Below are 17,507 nucleotides of genomic sequence, written 5' to 3' on the forward strand. Positions count from 1 at the left end.
TAATTATCCACACTTCTTTATTTAAAAAATTAAAATTGTAATTTGCATTGTATCTTTATAGTCATTAATGGCATATCTCTCATTTGTAAACAATTTATTTGTTTAGTTTAAACCATTAGTCTTTTATACAAAATAGTTCAATTAAAATGTTGTTCATATGGCATGTGCTTTAAACATAGTGTCTGAAATTCATGTTCTTTGGTCGGCTGAAGCACTCAATTTTATTAGTTCTTATCATCAGTGGTCAAGTGGTTGATTGCCTTGTTTAATAAATGTTTATATTTTTCTAGTTTACACACGTTTGGCCTCCATAGTGGCCTGCTTGATGTGGTCAGTTTGAGATGAAATTCATTGAATCCAAAGTGGAGCAGTGGTCATTACTTCCCTGGGATGACCCATTGTCATGACAGTAACTGGACTGCTTGCAGGTGGTTCACTAAACTAATGGTGGATATTGTTTAACATGTCATGTGACAATATATAATTGGTCTCCTTATCTTCCTCTGTAGAGGAAGAAACCAGCTATCATATTTTATGTTTCCTTTATGTTGAATTAATTTTGTCATTTTTATTAGTTATTTCCTTAGTGACTTAAATTACTCCTCAGAAAATATCTTTCAATTAGTCACAGTCAATTGATATAATTATCCCAGATTTTTGCAATTGTTAGGCATTTTGTGTGCAAAATCCAACAGATTTGGCAGAGATCTGTTTATTTAACTGTGTTCAGTCTTAGAATGTGCTGGTCTCAGCAGTCACAATTGTGTCCAGCAGCCTCTAAAAGACAAGGTCATTTTTAACTTATCACAGTTCAATCACCACAACAATGATGTCTACCATATAAGGTGGGCACTTGGCAGTGCACCATAGTTTTAATATTTTTCCCAACTGGCTCTGGTGGACTGTCAGGTTTTTGTTTTTTCTTTGTTTTTAGATAATTTGTGTTCCTTCACTTATACATTGTCATGTCTCTTTTTCCAGCTCCAGTCTCCATACAGCATGGTGTCTTCTAGGTGAACTGACTTTACTTGTCTGAACATGGGGGGACATATTTTATAAGAAGCAGACATAAAAAGACAGCAACAGAAACATCTTCATCTCATCCAGTTGTGCAAGGGATGTGGCAAGTTTTAGGATGAATGAACAGCCAGAGACAGCCATTGGAAACAGGTGACTGGGCTTCTTGAAGGCAGATCACAAGATGAACAGTCAGATAGCAGACAAAATGTATGGCTGTTTTTTTTTTTAATACAAGTAAGGATTGATAGGTAATTTGTTTCCCCTCTTTCCTTTGTGTAGAGACACAAATACCCAATTGTTACATTTGGGGGGTGTGTGAAATGGTTATTTCAATGAGGAAAGCATAGATTATTATGAATAAAATTAATGTTTCACTGCTTTAATTGTAATGTAAATTTAAGTTTTATAGTTATTAAGTATTTTTTTCATCACACCTGTCATTTGTGAAGAATTTGAACCAATTCATCTTGTATGCACAAAACACATAAAATGAATACTTATATCTTTATATGATCACCATTACATATGAGCAGTATCAAGATATAAATACCATGTTTGGTGATACCAAAATGCTCTTGTATTTTACAAAAGCATCCTATATTTGAATTACTTATCATTGAATTGTGTCTGATAATAGTTTGCACTGTGATGCACGAATAATTTTTAAGGGTATTACAGAGATGATTCACATGCATTGCAAACAGTAACATTTATCAGTGACAGTTATTTCATTTATGATTTTAGCAAATACACTTCTGGAAATGTGTAAAGAGCTGCTGGCAGACCAAGAGGTCAATTTTATCCAGAGTGAGAGAGAGTGCTGCCAGAACCACCCAGAACAAGACTTCCAAACACAGCAGATCCTGTGGAGCCAGTTATATGGAACAGTACAATTACACAACAAATGTGGGTTCCAGGTAACACAAAGAATCAATTTCCCCCATATACATGGAAACTATAGAGGCAGGGTATATAAAGCAAGGAGATTGTGTTGGACAATACTCTATCACTGAAGACGAATAGACACAATGGAAATGTTTAAAAGTGAATTGATATAACATCTCAGTTATGATGTCTTATAATAATTTTCCCCATATGCATTGAAACTGTTATAGTACTAGTAGAGGTAGCATATATAGTAAGATTATGGTACACAATAAGCCATCATTGAAGAGAACAAGACGTCATTGAAAATGTTTTAATGTGAATACATATATTTCAGGTCAGATATGATGTGTTATAGATGATATATGTTATTGTGAGGTCATTAAGGTATAATTGCAAATTTTATCACATATTTATTATATACAGACACTCAGTCTGTCTATATTCTGATCACTGTGGCTGTCCAGTGTCATTGCCATAGTCAGCACTTTGTGACACAGCTGTTGTTTACCTGATAAACTGTGTTTTTGTTTTTTTTTTTTTTTTTAAATTCCTCTAGAAAAACAGCATGACTGGATTATTTTATGTTATTGTTTTGTTATCGTTAGCAGTTTGGATTTGATGCTACAGTATTTCCTGAGTATATCAAATTAAAGCAGCAATGTAGATGTGTTTGTGTATCAGGAGTGGTGTTAGTGTATCTGCCTGTTTCAATGTGGAGTTTATGCCCACTGGTGCGAAAACAACTAAGGCTTTTTCTTTTTTCATCATCTTGAACAACGTCCAGATATTTTTCCTTTTTAAATGTATTTTTGAATTGGCAATAGGTGCTGGATTTAGATTTGTCCTCAAGTTAACTGTGGAAGTTTTGTATGAGGCCACTGATGATGTGTTTTTTGAATGTGCTAAGTAATTTTATGTGAGGATTCGACAATATTACACCTCCAAATCCATTTCCAATAGAAGTTTCATGATACCTTCACTCCATGAGAAGTTATCATCTTTCAGATTTGACAAGCTTTTTGTTGAGAGTAATTTGTAATATTGTAATTCATCTATAGGTATGCTTGTTTAAGTAGGTTGTTATCATCCAAGTGTTATATTTAAGCCAAAATTTTATTTATTTTATTTTAATCTTTTTAGTGAGCAGGAATTTCCAGTCTCTCTTCTTACTGCATGGTCTAATGATAAAAGTAGTTTTCAAAAACCGAGGTTTAGTTTTACCAATGGAGACCTGTCTGTTAGAGTGGTATAACCCCATATCTCTGATCTGTATGTTTATGACTCCATAATGCCCCAGCTTTGGACAGATGTTATTAAGGTACGGATGTACCCAAATATAGCTAAAAATCGTCATTTTTGGTTTTTTATGGCTAATTATTGGTTAAATGTGTATCTAACGTTTAACAGAACAAAAATTTTTACATTTTGAACAAAAAATATGTTTTTTCTGAGGATTCTGATGCTGCACGCATCGGCACCGGTGGCCTGGTCTTTGCCCCGCCTTCGTTGTCAAGGGCCGTTGGCATGGGTAAACTCGGTGGGCGGACCTTAGCAGCATCAGCACGTCTAGGGAAACAATAGAACAGGGATGCGCCATGCCCCCTTTGTCATAAACAGTGATCGGCAAAACAGTGCCTATTGTTCCGCTTAAGCTGTTTTGATAGTCACTCTTGATTGTGATCAGCGCTAAGATGAATCTTTTCCGACACATTGGATTTGCTCGAAATACACGTTCTCCCTTGAATATTGCTTGTTGTTAACTTTTTGAGTTAAAAAAACGAAGAAAAGTCCGTTGCTTGCTACCCGTGACAACAATCGTCATACTTTCTAACCATTTTCGACAACAGCTCGATGCAGTTGTTAGATTTTAAAAATCGTAACTAGGCATACGCACGGATGCACTGTGCGTACAATTTTTGGCCAACCATGATATTTTTTCATATAAATTTAGTGTATTTTTCACGGAATATAAAGAAATCCTCTGCTTATTAAAGTCACCTGTATGAACAAATCCTCTGTATCAATTGTATAGGCACAATTGTTCTGACCCCCCTCCCCCTCTCCGTCTTGCTTACTTTTATTGAACTGAGGTAAACAATGCCTGAAACCTTAACAAGTTTTATCTTATTCGTCCATCTAACTGGAACTTCCTTTACCTCTTAATTGGAGGGTTCAGTGGCCCACAACTCTCCTGAAGCCTCGCTGGCGATATTTAGCTCAGGTAAAAATTTACCTGAGTGTTATTTTCAAAGAGCAGCTCCCGCAACCCTGAGGGCACTAGATAAAATCTGGAAACCAGGTTTTATAAGGAGCTAGAGAAACAAAGGAAGGATTTTTCCTGCAAAGCGTCAAAGAATTTTGAAACGGAATTGATCCAGCTTTTTTCTTCAACAATTATCGCAGAATTTTTCCTGGCTCACCCAACTTTAGACATTTCCTCTAACAAAACCTTTTTGGTTGCGTCTATTTCTTGTTGCTGATGGTCCGATCGGCTTCCTGTAACACGACCGTGTTTTCGAACCATTTTCCGCTTGGCGAATCTGGACAAGACCGCCTGCGATGCTGCTATTGTGTGCACATCCTGGAGCGCATCCCTATCACTTTCCCCAACGACAATTGACGTGGCCACTGATTGCTTGAGTCATTAGGGCTTACTTGATTGCCTGTCAATCATTCTGGCAGTGCTAGCGGTAACCCCTTGAAGTTACTAACAGGAGGTGAGATTGATACAAAAATAAGATTTTTTGACATCCAAATGCATGCAAACGAGCTAATTTCAACCGGCAATAGAGTACCCATCTTCGCGATCGTCAGAACGATAACAGGTAAAGCTGTCAGCAATTTAATTTGCTAATTTGGACAATTAACCTCCCTGAAAGGGTTTTTGCTCGTTTTCTTTGCTTTCAATATTGACGAGATAGCGTTATCTTAGCAAGCTATAACTGTCTACCTGTACACCTGAGAGAGACCAAATTCACCATGCTTATTATGAAAAGTATGCACTAAAAGTGCTTTTTAAGAAATTTTGATTGATCCTCTCTTTTCTAATTTATAGACTTTGAAAGTGAAAATTCCCTAATATTTTGATGTAATTTCACGTTTTTATAGATAAAATCAACAATAAGTGTCTGAAGAAAAAATCCCTGACTCCATGCTGTAGTACTTTGTTCAAGTGTTATAATGCTATCAAAAGCAAGTTTATAGCTGTCCAGGTGCCTGAGAAAATCAGGTGTATAAAAATGGTGTTTTTGTCCCAAAAATCCCAATTTTACGTCACACAATGAAGTTAGAGCTGTGTTCCAAGCATAATTAGATATTTTGAAGATACATGAAATGAATGTGACAGGAATAAAAAAGCCAAAACCTTTATTTTAAGAGAAAATCTCAAACCTACATTCCCACCTTAAGTCTGTATTTTTCATTCTTTCTTGAGCACAAACATTTGGTTTTATGGTCTCATTGCCTGAGTAAAATTTGAAATCCTTCATTTTGCAAGTTATTGAATGAAACAACTAGGAGCCATGTTCATGTAAATAACTATTTATTGGCATTTAATTTTAATTGACTGCAAATTGATTTGGGCAACTTTTGCCTCCCATTTTTTCTTTCTGAATTCAAAAACTTTTCAGTTTTTAACCTTCAATCTCTACCAGTCTCTTCAAACATGAAAGTTTCTCATTTTCCACACCTATCACCATGTCCATTCTGGAGTCCTCTGAAAAATGTAAAATACATCATAAAACAGAAAAATATCAGCTGTTACACCTTTTGCTAAAAGAATGCATATCAGTTTATGTGTACATTAATTTGTGTGCTTGTCTGAACATTATTGAAGTAAAATTAAAAAAAAAAATTTGTCTTCTTTGGTGCCTTTCTTGGTTGTTCCTGTATTTTATCTGGGCCTTCTGAAAAACACAGGAATAAACACAAGACATTTATTTTGCCAACAAAAAAAATAATGTTAAAAATTAGTAATAAAAACTTTCGGTGCAGGTTTACTTCAGATGTTTTAGGATAGCTACTGTTGGGCATTTCACCTTGGTTGAGGTGACTACCTTCTTCTTTGCTTTCATAGTCAGTAGCAGAGCCCAGACTTGTACTAGGATGTCAGGGTTGGCACTAAGTGTTGGTTGGGTGCTGGAGTGGATCTTGTAAGTTCCATGTGCCTTGAAAAAATTTTCTGCTTTGGCTTCCCAGGCCAGAGCCTCCTGGAGAAAGATGGAAAACAGGGAAAATAGTTTCTGAGCCACCTGTACATTCTTATGAGTACTTTAAACAATTTTGACAATCACCACTGTAACAACTAACTATATGTAGTTAATGATGTAACTCAGTGCTCTTTTAATCAATTCTATGTTCCCTTTATTTGCTCTAAAGCAAGCATCAAATTCAGAATAGCAGCATATTGCTATGCACTGAACAAAACGTTTTTGCATTTTGTCTCTAGTGTATTTTGTTTTTCCTGGAAACTCTTGACCAGAAAATGGTGCTTTTTCTATTTGTTTTTTCAGAGCTTTGGTAAAGTGTCATGTGTCCCAAAAAATTTCAACAGCTGGGCTCGGCTGTCCCCATCAGTGGTAAAACTTGTCCCCAATGCTATAATAATTATTATTATAATTTTAAAATAATAATAATTATTATCATAACATGCAGTGCACATTATAAAAAATACTCACCTTGACTTCTCTCCAACCAGCTTAGGTCAATTGTACCAAAGCCCTCATTATCAGCTTCTGTTAGGTTGTTCATTGTCACTGTAAGTAAGATAGTAGTAAGAGTATTGACAGTTGTTTAATTATTAAAAGTTACAGTCACACACATAAAATGAAATATTCATAATATTTAAAGAATGATACAATAACATGATTATTGCTTGACAGATTTTATAGAACTATTAATGTGCATTTAATTTCTTAGTTTTTGTTAGGCTGTTTTATTGACTTGTAACGGGCTGTGATTGCCTTAGTTTTCTTCTCGTAGATTGGCTGTGCACACTCCACTGCTCTGGACAAGAGACATCTTCCCCTCTACTTCTGAGCAGGTGAGCAGTATGGCAGAGCTTGTTACCAGTGTAAACACCAATGATGTCTTTCTGGCTGGTCACATTCTCTGCCACAGTGTAAACAGTCTGAGTTGGTATGTTTTTTTGTTCCCTCCGGTGAACAGGTATTACTGTATCTCCCATCTCCTTCCACTGCTGGGCTGTCGTTCATACCCTCTGAGATCCTGAATGTGACTTAGGTTTTTAAGACTTTGCTCCATGTCAGCTTTGTTCAATTCTACATAGCCAGGGCATCCTTTGAAGTCTACTCTGGCTCTGACCTTGTGCGCTGTCCTTGCCAGCTGTCTGTTGATGTGGTCAGCCCACTCTGTACATCCAGCAATGTATTGTTTGGTCTCCCTCATCTCCTCATGGTGTGGGTTGTTAGAGGTACATGGAGAGCTCAGTGGTTAGCCCACTCTGTACATCCAGCAATGTATTGTTTGGTCTTCCTCACCTCCTCGTGGTGTGGTGCGGGGTGCTTAGGTATTCTACCTTTTGGAGGTCCTGTTGTGTGCCACTTTTTGGAGTAGTAGTATGACATGAACTTGCATTCTTCTTGAAATCTTCCAAATCCTCTTCCTTGTATGAAAAGTTAAAACCATTATTGTAGAGGTCATCCAGCCTCTGATGCACACCTCTAAAGTTCTCACCCGTTGTTGTGCCAAAATATGTACGCTGCCAAAATATGTACGTGCTGCACTATTTGGCACTGAAGCTGCCAAAATAAGTACGCTGTGAAAATAAGTATGCTGGTGACAGCTCCGTACTGACGATCTTTGGGCATTTTTTCTTTTAGTGAAACTGTATATCTATCGATATGAAACTTTATCAAATCTATCACAACAAGGGAGGATAATGTATAGGTTAATCATTTGAATGATTACACAGTGCAATTTTCTTAAGTTATAAGATTTATAAAGCAGGAATTGCCTAAAATGTAATAAACAAAATAATGACATGACCTATTGCAGATCAGTTTTACTTCTAGGTTCAGGTCATTAGATCATATATTATTGGTGATTTATTTTAAAAATTGAGCTGCCAAAATTAGTCCTTGAACAAAGAAGTCATGGTGCGGGCTAGTGCCTATCCTTAGTCCAAACCTTAAAATGAATTCAATACAAAAGATCTAAAAAAGAATTAGGTATGTCTCCATCCACTTGGTGTAGTAGTCTGACAGAGTGAGGACATATTTATTGCCATTCTCTGATAACAGCAGAGGGCCTATCAGGTCAGTGCCAACAGTCTCCCATTTGCCAACAACTTTGATAGGCTGCAACACTTTTTTTAACAATGTTTATTCAAGGGATATGGAGGCAAAGCGCTAAAAGCATTAGATGCTCTCCACGTAAAACAAAATTAAATAAGTAAATAAATAAAACAAACAGATATGTATATGCATATACACAAGAAGCACAGAAAAAAAAATATATATATAATAACAAAAAAAAAGAGATCAAAGGAGGTCATAACTAGTTAACGTACACAACTAAGTACAAACATTAGAGATCAGATTTCAGTATTGGAACACAAAAGTTACCAGAAATAATTAAATACAGAAAGAAAGAAAATAAAAGGCAGAAGAAAAGGATCGTAACTAATTTACGTATACAACACAACTAAATACAATTTGGATTACATTAATAACAAAGAAAATTACATGAAATCAGAAAATGAAATCAGTTCAGTCAAGTAGAGAAAAGATAGTGCTTATTGAGTGATGTCAAGGTTTTCGAGTGGAAAATTTGCAATGGTTTCGAAGATCATTTCATTTTGGGTAGTTGATAGAGATCTATCCACGTTATTCCAACTCCTAGATTATGACTTTCACTTACTATATCACTTGCAAAAATAGAGAATAAAGTTGGCGAGATGTTGTTGCCTTGCCTTACACCAGTACGACAGTTGAACCAGTCAGTATACGTGTCATTGATTTTGACACAGGCAGTTGTTTGATAGTATATGTTTTTCAGTACTCGATAAAATTTCCATCTACCCCATTTATCAATAACTTATACAACCTAATATCTCTATCAATGTAATCGAAAAATTTTTTTAGATTAATAAATGCTGCGAATACCTCTGTGTTATTCTTAACAATACTATTGAGTGCAAAGACATGATCTTCACATGATGTATGTTTCCTGAAACCATTTTGCTCATCTGCATGTAAGTTATTGTTATTCAGGTAAGCAGACAGTCGATTACACAATAACGTGTTATATGTTAAATATTTGTGGTGTGGCACAAGTAAATGGGAAAGTAATTGTAATTTTCTTTTAAATCCTAGCTATATAGAAGAGAGGGAGGGGTGGTGTATTACAGTATTTTATCAAAGAAACCATCACTGATTTCATTCTACTTTATAAAAGTCTTGTATCTAGGAAAACTTGTTTCAGCATATTCATTAATTTTATATAACTTTTCTCACAGACCAGCATTTGTTGGTCTAAGTAACCAATACACATTTTGTACAAGGATCTAAGGAATAGTAAAAAATGCTAAAAGCAAAAGGCTGTTACAGTAACAACAACAAAAAAATCATATGTATACGTATAGATATATAGTTCAAATGAAAAGATTCCAAATCTTCGCGTTATAATGATCGTTTTCTCTATAATGAAGTGAGTTACCTGAAACAGTGTACCTTTATAGTCTACCTGTAACTTTGTTATTTCAGTCAGTGTCCAAGGAGAGATTTTATCTACAGAAAACAGCAGATCGTTTACACTAGTGTCTATAGCATACACATGTCACATGACCCCTCCATCTGCTATGGGAGGTCTGAATCCATAATGTGTACTGGTGGCTAGATGTGTGCCTTACTTAACTATTTTGGCTCTGATTAAATCGGGTGCATCCTTGCATACACTGATTTCAAACTGGCCGTCTAGCAGATGCTCATCAGTATATTGGTTAGCTTCCTTTATCTGGTAAACTTCTGGTAATATTAATTATAGGCTGGTGGTTTCTTGTTTGGACTATTTAAACCTAAGAAATAAGAATAGAAATAAAATATACTAACTGCATTTAGACTCCATTTCTCGTCCATATTTTCCGTTTTTGATAGCATGCATAATATGAAAATGAATTTTCTATTTCTGCTTGCCACTGAAAATATTTTACTAATTCCAACCCCTGCTTCCCTTTCAAAGACCCCTATACTTTTTTTTCTTTTGAGTTGTTCTTTTTGTAGAAAAGTTACACTTCCATCTATCTGTCCTATGTAAGCATGTAGCAGCTACCTTATGGCAGGAATAAACATGGCCGCCTGCTAGCATATGGACTGAAAATGTCCACATAAGTTTTGAGTAGATATCAAGCCCAACCTGATTTTCACATATATCTCACCTTATATTCATGTCTTTTCAACCGTGAATAATTAGCTTGTCTGAGGCAGGGGCTAATATAAAAAATGAACATCTTTTATCCTCAAGTCATTGTGAGATTCTTCTTTTAATCAGCACTGCATGTAAGAATAAAGCGATCAAAATATTGATCACTAACAATGATTGGCCACTATTGCCTTTGTCATAGTAAAGAAAAAGCAAACAAACACATATCTGAACAGTTGAAAAAATTAAAAAAGCATTGAAGGGAGGTAGAAAGACATAAAATAAACCTGGGCGCAATCTTGATCCCTGATACTGCCTCATTTATGCCGTAGAGGAGTAGTCCCTCATAAAACAAATCTTCTAACACCTGGCTGTCCATTTTGTTGAGGAATTTAATGGCCACCAAGTTGCCCAACGACAGCTCAGAGTCCAAGAAGACGCTGCCAAAGGCCCTCTACGCTAGCTGGTGATGGATTTTGAAGTTCTCTTCGTTGAGCAGACCTGGGAATGGGGCTTTTTCGTAGAACAGATCAACATCCTTCTTGTCTGCAATATAAGGATAGTTGTTTGGATAATTGGATATTGCAATAATTGTAAAAATAATTCTAATGTAAATTGTAAGAGTGAAAAGTTGCACATTTCTGCAAGAGACCACTCTGATCCGCAATAGAAAGGCAATTTAAAAAAGGCAATTTCCCTGCAACAACTTATGTACCGGCTTAAAAGTTAAAGATGTTTTTGCAGCCACTAGAGGTTCATTACCTATAAAGATTACAGGAAATTGTTAATGTCATGTTAAAATCTAACACCTTGAATATGTCATACAATAGGGTAATTCTCATAAATAATGTGCTAATAGATGTAACACAAACAAACTACAAATGTATGTGGTATAGTAAGCAAATGCTTATTATTTCTTGGTGGTTCTTTAGATGTAGGAAATATATTAGTAAGAAATATTACATACAGGTAGATGGTGGTTCTTCTGTTTCTCGGCCCCCAACAACACCTTAGAGGGCCAATTCCCCTATAATCTCTCAATTAACTGAAATTTAATAAACAAAATAAAGATACACCTCACTTTAAGTAATATACAGCAATAGGTAATCAGTTTTGTTTATAACACCTTGCCTTTTTCATTATTTTTATTTATTATTATTATTTTTTTTTTTTACAATTATATTTAAAACATACCTTTTGTTCTAAAGGGGATAGTTCTTTGGGCAGGGACCGCCCCCTGTCTTCCCCATACTTTCTCCGTTGTTTTTCTGTGTGTTTTGTCTTGGAACATAAATCTATTCATTTCCTACGTACACTTGTGTTGTCTCGGGGAACTTTGGACACAGTTGACGCTACAAGCAGGAAGATAGAGACCGATGTATGTTCCGATATTCACCAAGAACCCTTTAACTTCACATTAATGTTTCCAATTCTCTTCAATATGCTGTGTGTAATGATGTAATTCCCTATGTTTATAAAAGAAGTAATTAAGTGGAGGATGGAATTGTAAGATTAAAATATATCAATAGTCAAGTCATCTATCTATTCTAGTGCTTTTGATTTTAAAAATTCGGCACTAACCTTCTTGTAATTTCCTGCCACGCCTTCATTTTTGCCTCATTGGTTTTGCAAACAAAAATTTCTTAGATTCCAATCACCTGTTCTCACAAATGTATAAAAAGCAATCTCTGTGAACAAAATTTAACCAAAAAGACCATGTTTTATTTTGTGGGATAACTCTCTGGTAAACTCTGAGAATTCTGTTTGAGTTTCTTAAATATCATCAAAAAAATTACAGGTAAAAATCATTCTTCTCACCATTCCTTTCTCACAGTACCAATGTAAGTTACCTGTGATTTTCTTCTTTAACTCCTAAAATTCATTATTAGTAATACATAGAAAACTAATTACATTCCAGGCAAAAGGGTCTGTAAACTCAAAATTGAATTTGACAGGGTCAAAAGATGCTATATTGAGAACAGATTGATTTTTTTCTATTTCCTTTGCCATTGATAATAATCTGGATTGGACTTCAAGTAAAAGTATTGTTTTGTCAATTTTGTCATTACTCCCAGAATAACCATTTTTCCCCCATTTGCAGGTTGTTTTTCTTTACTTAAAATCTTGTTGACTTTTAAAAGCTGCTGAATTCTCTTCAGTGTTCTTTTGGAATGTTTTCTTGTGGTTCATCATTTTTAACAAAATTTTAGATGGATCACAGTTGGAGTTTATTATCAAAGTGCAGCAAGTGCAACACAAAATTTTGTTTCAGTACCTTCTTCCAATTAAGCCAAATAACATAGCTCATGCTGAGTAACATAAGTCCCAAAAAAGCACAGATAAATGCAAATGCAAGTTTGTTGTACAGCATGAACTTTGGTGGAGGCATTTTCAAGGCAAAAGCTAACAAAGAAAAGAAAGGATAGAGCTTAAAAATGGAAAGCAAGGAAGAAACCAACATGCAATATGTAAAATTGTCAGCATCAGTTCTTGACCTTTTCTTTTTCAGCCTTGTAAGGGTGTTCTGTGTTGGTGTAATCTTGGTAACAAGCTCTGTGATATGCTTCAACTTGCCCATCTTACCAGTGACTCTTGATTGTATTGTAGCATGCATCTTGGCAAATGCCAGCTGCTTTTTTAAATGTATCCCAGCTTCATAATATGAAGTTTTGATACACAGTTGCAGGCACAATTTCAAACAGTGATATTGGACCTGTGTACAGAAGGAACTGCCGAAACTCAGTTGCTTTCCAGTATGCAATTTCAAAGAGTGATCAAGGTTTCCTTGCAAACTCTGATGGTATACTGTCTTTTAAGGCCACTAAACGTCTTGATATTTCTTGCAATACCCTATTAACAATTCTACAGGATAACGGGCCCTTCATCCACAGATTTAACAGCCTTTTCACTACCCCCAGACAAACAAGGTGCATATAATCAAGAGGAAAACATGACACCATTCTAATGTTTAGCTGAGATAAAGGGGTGGGTCCCATGTGATGGTCTTCATCATTTTTTTTTATCAAAAGAAATATCGGTTCTGACTGTAGCATTGGTTTCAGGAAAAGGCATTTTTCCCATCCACTTGCCTGCTTGAATATACTTATCACACCCATGATAACCAGAGAAAGACTTGACATTTTTCACAAAGGGACTGGCAGGTGTATCACAAATGAATGAATGGATAGCAATAAATAAATAAATGTTTCCCATGACAGGGGAAACCTCCCTGAATTTGTTTAAATTCATCAATAAAATCATGAAAATATTCGTTGATATCATTGGGCTTTGCTGTGCCTGAATATAATGCAATGATAAAAGGCTTACTGTATTGGTTAGGAATATTTACAATTCTCTCCATTATAGGCCAGAAATTATGACCAGTACTCTTAAACAGAGGGAGCCCATCTACATTTATCTGGAGGCTAGGAACAAAATTGTCAGATATACGCTGAATGTCTTGGATTTGATGGCAAAGGCTGTGAACAATCCCAAAATAAAAATAGTCTCCACCACATTTACTTATAATGTCATATTGGGTAGTTGTTTTTTCTTTAATATTCTTGGGTCCTTAGGCAAATGAAGATGGTAAAAATCTGTTAAATGACCAATGCTTATTTATGAAATTCAATGGTGTATATGATAACTTACATGTAGATTCAACAGTGGCCATGCAGGTATTTGTGGGAGGTAGAGGAAATGGAGACTTGTAGTCTTCTCTTGATTAAAAAAAATTATCCCATTATCTAAAAATCTGTGTGTTATCCTGGGTCAGTTCCATTTTACACTTTTCTAGGTCCTTCTTAAATATTTTTGTGTCCATGAGGGTTCCATCTGGTTCTAGGACCTGTAATTGTGGTATTTCTTTATGTTCATATCCCTGTGTCATTCTTGGAGTTAGAGAGCCATACACAAGTTCTTTGTTGCTAAAACTTGCAGACACAACCCAACGTGATCCAGCATGATGAATGTGAATTCCAGCTGTAACTACAGGTTGCAGGCCTATCCAGATAAAGCATACGGCTTGGTGAGGTGCAGTTACAACATTCAAAACGTTTTCAATAAAATGAATTTTTGTGCAACAAGACGTAGAAGATGAGGTTCATATACACACGACAGATACGAGTGCAATCTGATGAACTCCACAGTTTAGAGATATAACTGTAAGTATTGTAGCAATGTCCAGCACAAGGCCAAAATAATAGTTCAAGTTCCTAATTGTTACTTTCTTCCACCTCCATCTTTTCTTTCTGGTGCCCATTTTAGATAGTTAACGATGCTTCCTTCTCTGTACAGCTATATCTTGACATCATGACATCTGGAAAAAAAAGTGAAGTAGAAATGTAAGCATATATGTATCGAACGTACGCTGGCAGGCGTGCCTATCATAGCTCATTGAGGGATTCTAAGAATGAGGTTAAGATTGGGTGTTAAATTCCAGCTAGGGTGCAAAATGTAAGAACTATTTTTTTAGACTTAGCTGCCTAAACTGGAGCTGATAGATAGCTGATATGTTTATTACAAAAAACAAATCAGGCACAAATTACAGCAGTAAATGTTAAACACAATGCAACATTAATTTAATTACCTTTGATCACCTTAAAGAAGTTGCTGTGCCCAAACGGAAATTTATTTCTCTTCCCTGAAAAATTCATCCCAGCCATGACTGTTGGTCATACACCTACAAATAATATTTATAAAATAAAGGATATATTGAATAAAATCAGAAATGTCTTGGTTTGATCAAGAAAAGTCCAAAAAATTGGAATAATAACCTGCACTTATTTTTAAAATTCTGATAAAAAGGTTTATACTGCCAAACAAACCAGTATAACGTAGCTATACACATGTAGGTTCGACTTTGTAATGTAATTAATTTACTAACATGGACAGAAATGTGTCAAGTGTAAAAGTATTAGTTATCATTCCATAAAGGTTTGATCATAACTTATACCTGAGTTCTAGGTTTCAGATATGTATTTTACACATTAAACACAGGAAAAAATTAAGTAAATGCATATATATTAGTATTTGTCCTACCTTTGCATGGCCTTTTTAGTGTGATCACACATGTTGATACCTCCTATCTCAGCAACTGTGGCTTTCTATCAAATGGAAAAAATAAATGTCATTATTATAAAAATAATAACTAGTTTTTGTAATTATATTATTGAAACTGTGTGGCAAAACTTGCAAATATAAAGGCATCAAACAGCAAAACATGCTTTCTTTTTGGTAATTTTAGGTACTGATGTTATATATGAAATGCCCACAGTCACAAGATGGACAGAGACATACATATGTCACGCTGATCCATATTGCATGAACTAATAAAAAGGGAAAAAATCTTCATATTTGAGTGTTGAAAGTGTAACTGTAAGGAACTGGAAAAAATGAAAAATATCTATTCTTACCAAGAGACTAGACTGTTCTTGTACCTGTTCTTGTACATGAGACATTTCACATGTTTCTTTTGGCTTTCCCACATTTCCGTAATTTTTTCTGTGTTTAACCAAGTGTGTCCTGTCCTGCAGGATCACTGTAGGCTACCAGCAGCTGGTTAATTAGATTTAATGTTTCTTTCTCACCCCTGGTGGTACGTCTGCAATGCAAAGCAAGCTCTTTCCTAGTCAGTCGTTTCATATTTTCATCTCTGTCAGTCGATGGGTGCAGTTCATTTGCCTTGGCATCAAGTAAGAGCTGGAGGTTGTCTCTGTCCCAAGTGAAGATGTACTTGCTGAGGGTGGATATGAAGACACTGTATAGGGGGTGGGAATCAGTGGTGCAGCCAGTAGATAGGCACCTCATAAAATGCCAGATGTCCAGCCTGATGACTGTATCTTCCCAACCGTGAAAAATCTTCTTCAGGTATGTTTTACTACAGCAGTCCCTATCTACATGTACCAAAGTTGGAGGGGGGACACCTGTATCCCTGTACCTAAGTAACCAACCCTTGTGCCATTTTGGTCAAGCCGTGGCCCTCACCTGCAGTCATTACAGAGTTCAGGACTTGACTGTGCTCATTTCCAACATTTGTGCACCACATTGTGGTCTTGGTTACTGCACCAGCTTATTTCTTGATAACCTTTTTAGTTGAATCAAGCTTTGAAATATTTCCAAACTGACTTGTCTGCACTGCTTTCAGTCCGGGAAGCCTGTCCATGACATCAATGGCATATATATGCATGCATCAGCCATCTTGGTTGGTAAACATACTCTCTGGGCAGAGGCTGAACAAACACTGGAGGGGCAATGAGACCTGTCTGGGAAGCTTTGTGGAAGGCATCGCAGTCTGTATCATACTGGACAACCTTCCTGAGCCAGGCGTCTGTGTGTTGTACACGAAGCTTTTTTTGTATTTGTGAGCTGCTGTTTCTTAGGCCCCTCTCTCGTAGGAGACTGATCACTTTAACATCGTGGGCCAACTTTGCTATTAGAACAGCTGGGAAGTAAAGTGGGTGGCCAACATCCAGCTGTTGGATTATGTCCCTGCTCCAACTCACCAGTTTCCAAACCAGAGGCCAAGAGGAGTGTATCTAAAAGATAAGAGACAAAAATTGACATTTGACTTGCCAGCACCAGCAGGGTTTAGAGCATGTGATGGGACACCCCCAACAGAGCAACCCACAGCTGATGTAACCAGCCTAGAATTGCCAATTGGATCACGTTCGACAGCTCTAGGCCATCGTTATTTGTCACTATACCAGAAACTCTACACTAATTTTTATTACAAGCTCGCAAATTTCTATCAGCTATGTTCATGGTGGTCACCATTTTCCTGGTCAATCTATGTTGTTTGGGAAAGTACCGGTAAACTGCTTTCTGAATAAATTCTACCCTAGGTTTGTCCATAGGGCCCTGCTTGTTGGCCCCTCTGCTGGAGCCTTCAATGTTCTTGGTAAGGTCAGTCCTTTCCTCTCTGCTGAACAGCTGCCCTGTGAGCTTTACGCAAAAATTGGTCGCCCCTGTGGAGTTTTGTTTTGCTAAATTAGACAAGGGGATTCAAAAATAATGGAGGATAATACAGCTATAACTGGTGATGGGTATTTCAATGTTTTCAGTTGCGGTATACCAGGGCTCTACAAAAACTTTTTCAGCCACTTGCCCTTTGGCAAGTGACTGGCAAAATCTACTTGCCCAAATTTTACCATGCAAAAAATGAACAGATAGTTTATATCTTTCTTCATTTCAATTTTATTCTGATGTTTGGGATTTTTATT

The 17,507-nt window shown here is 36.2% G+C and overlaps 1 long non-coding RNA gene across 1 annotated transcript; it reads left to right on the forward strand.

Annotated features, from left to right (window-relative positions):
* The first annotated feature begins 312 nt into the window (after positions 1-312).
* On the forward strand, positions 313-3,021 carry LOC147762110 (uncharacterized). Its single transcript, XR_015334243.1, has 3 exons — positions 313-428; positions 982-1,170; positions 1,765-3,021. It is a non-coding gene; the product is annotated as an uncharacterized LOC147762110 (long non-coding RNA).
* The last annotated feature ends 14,486 nt before the right edge of the window (positions 3,022-17,507 follow it).

This window comes from Lingula anatina, chromosome 4 (assembly GCF_051362555.1).
Source record: "Lingula anatina isolate TDL-2025a chromosome 4, LinAna3.0, whole genome shotgun sequence".
In the NCBI taxonomy this organism is placed as follows: domain Eukaryota; kingdom Metazoa; phylum Brachiopoda; class Lingulata; order Lingulida; family Lingulidae; genus Lingula; species Lingula anatina.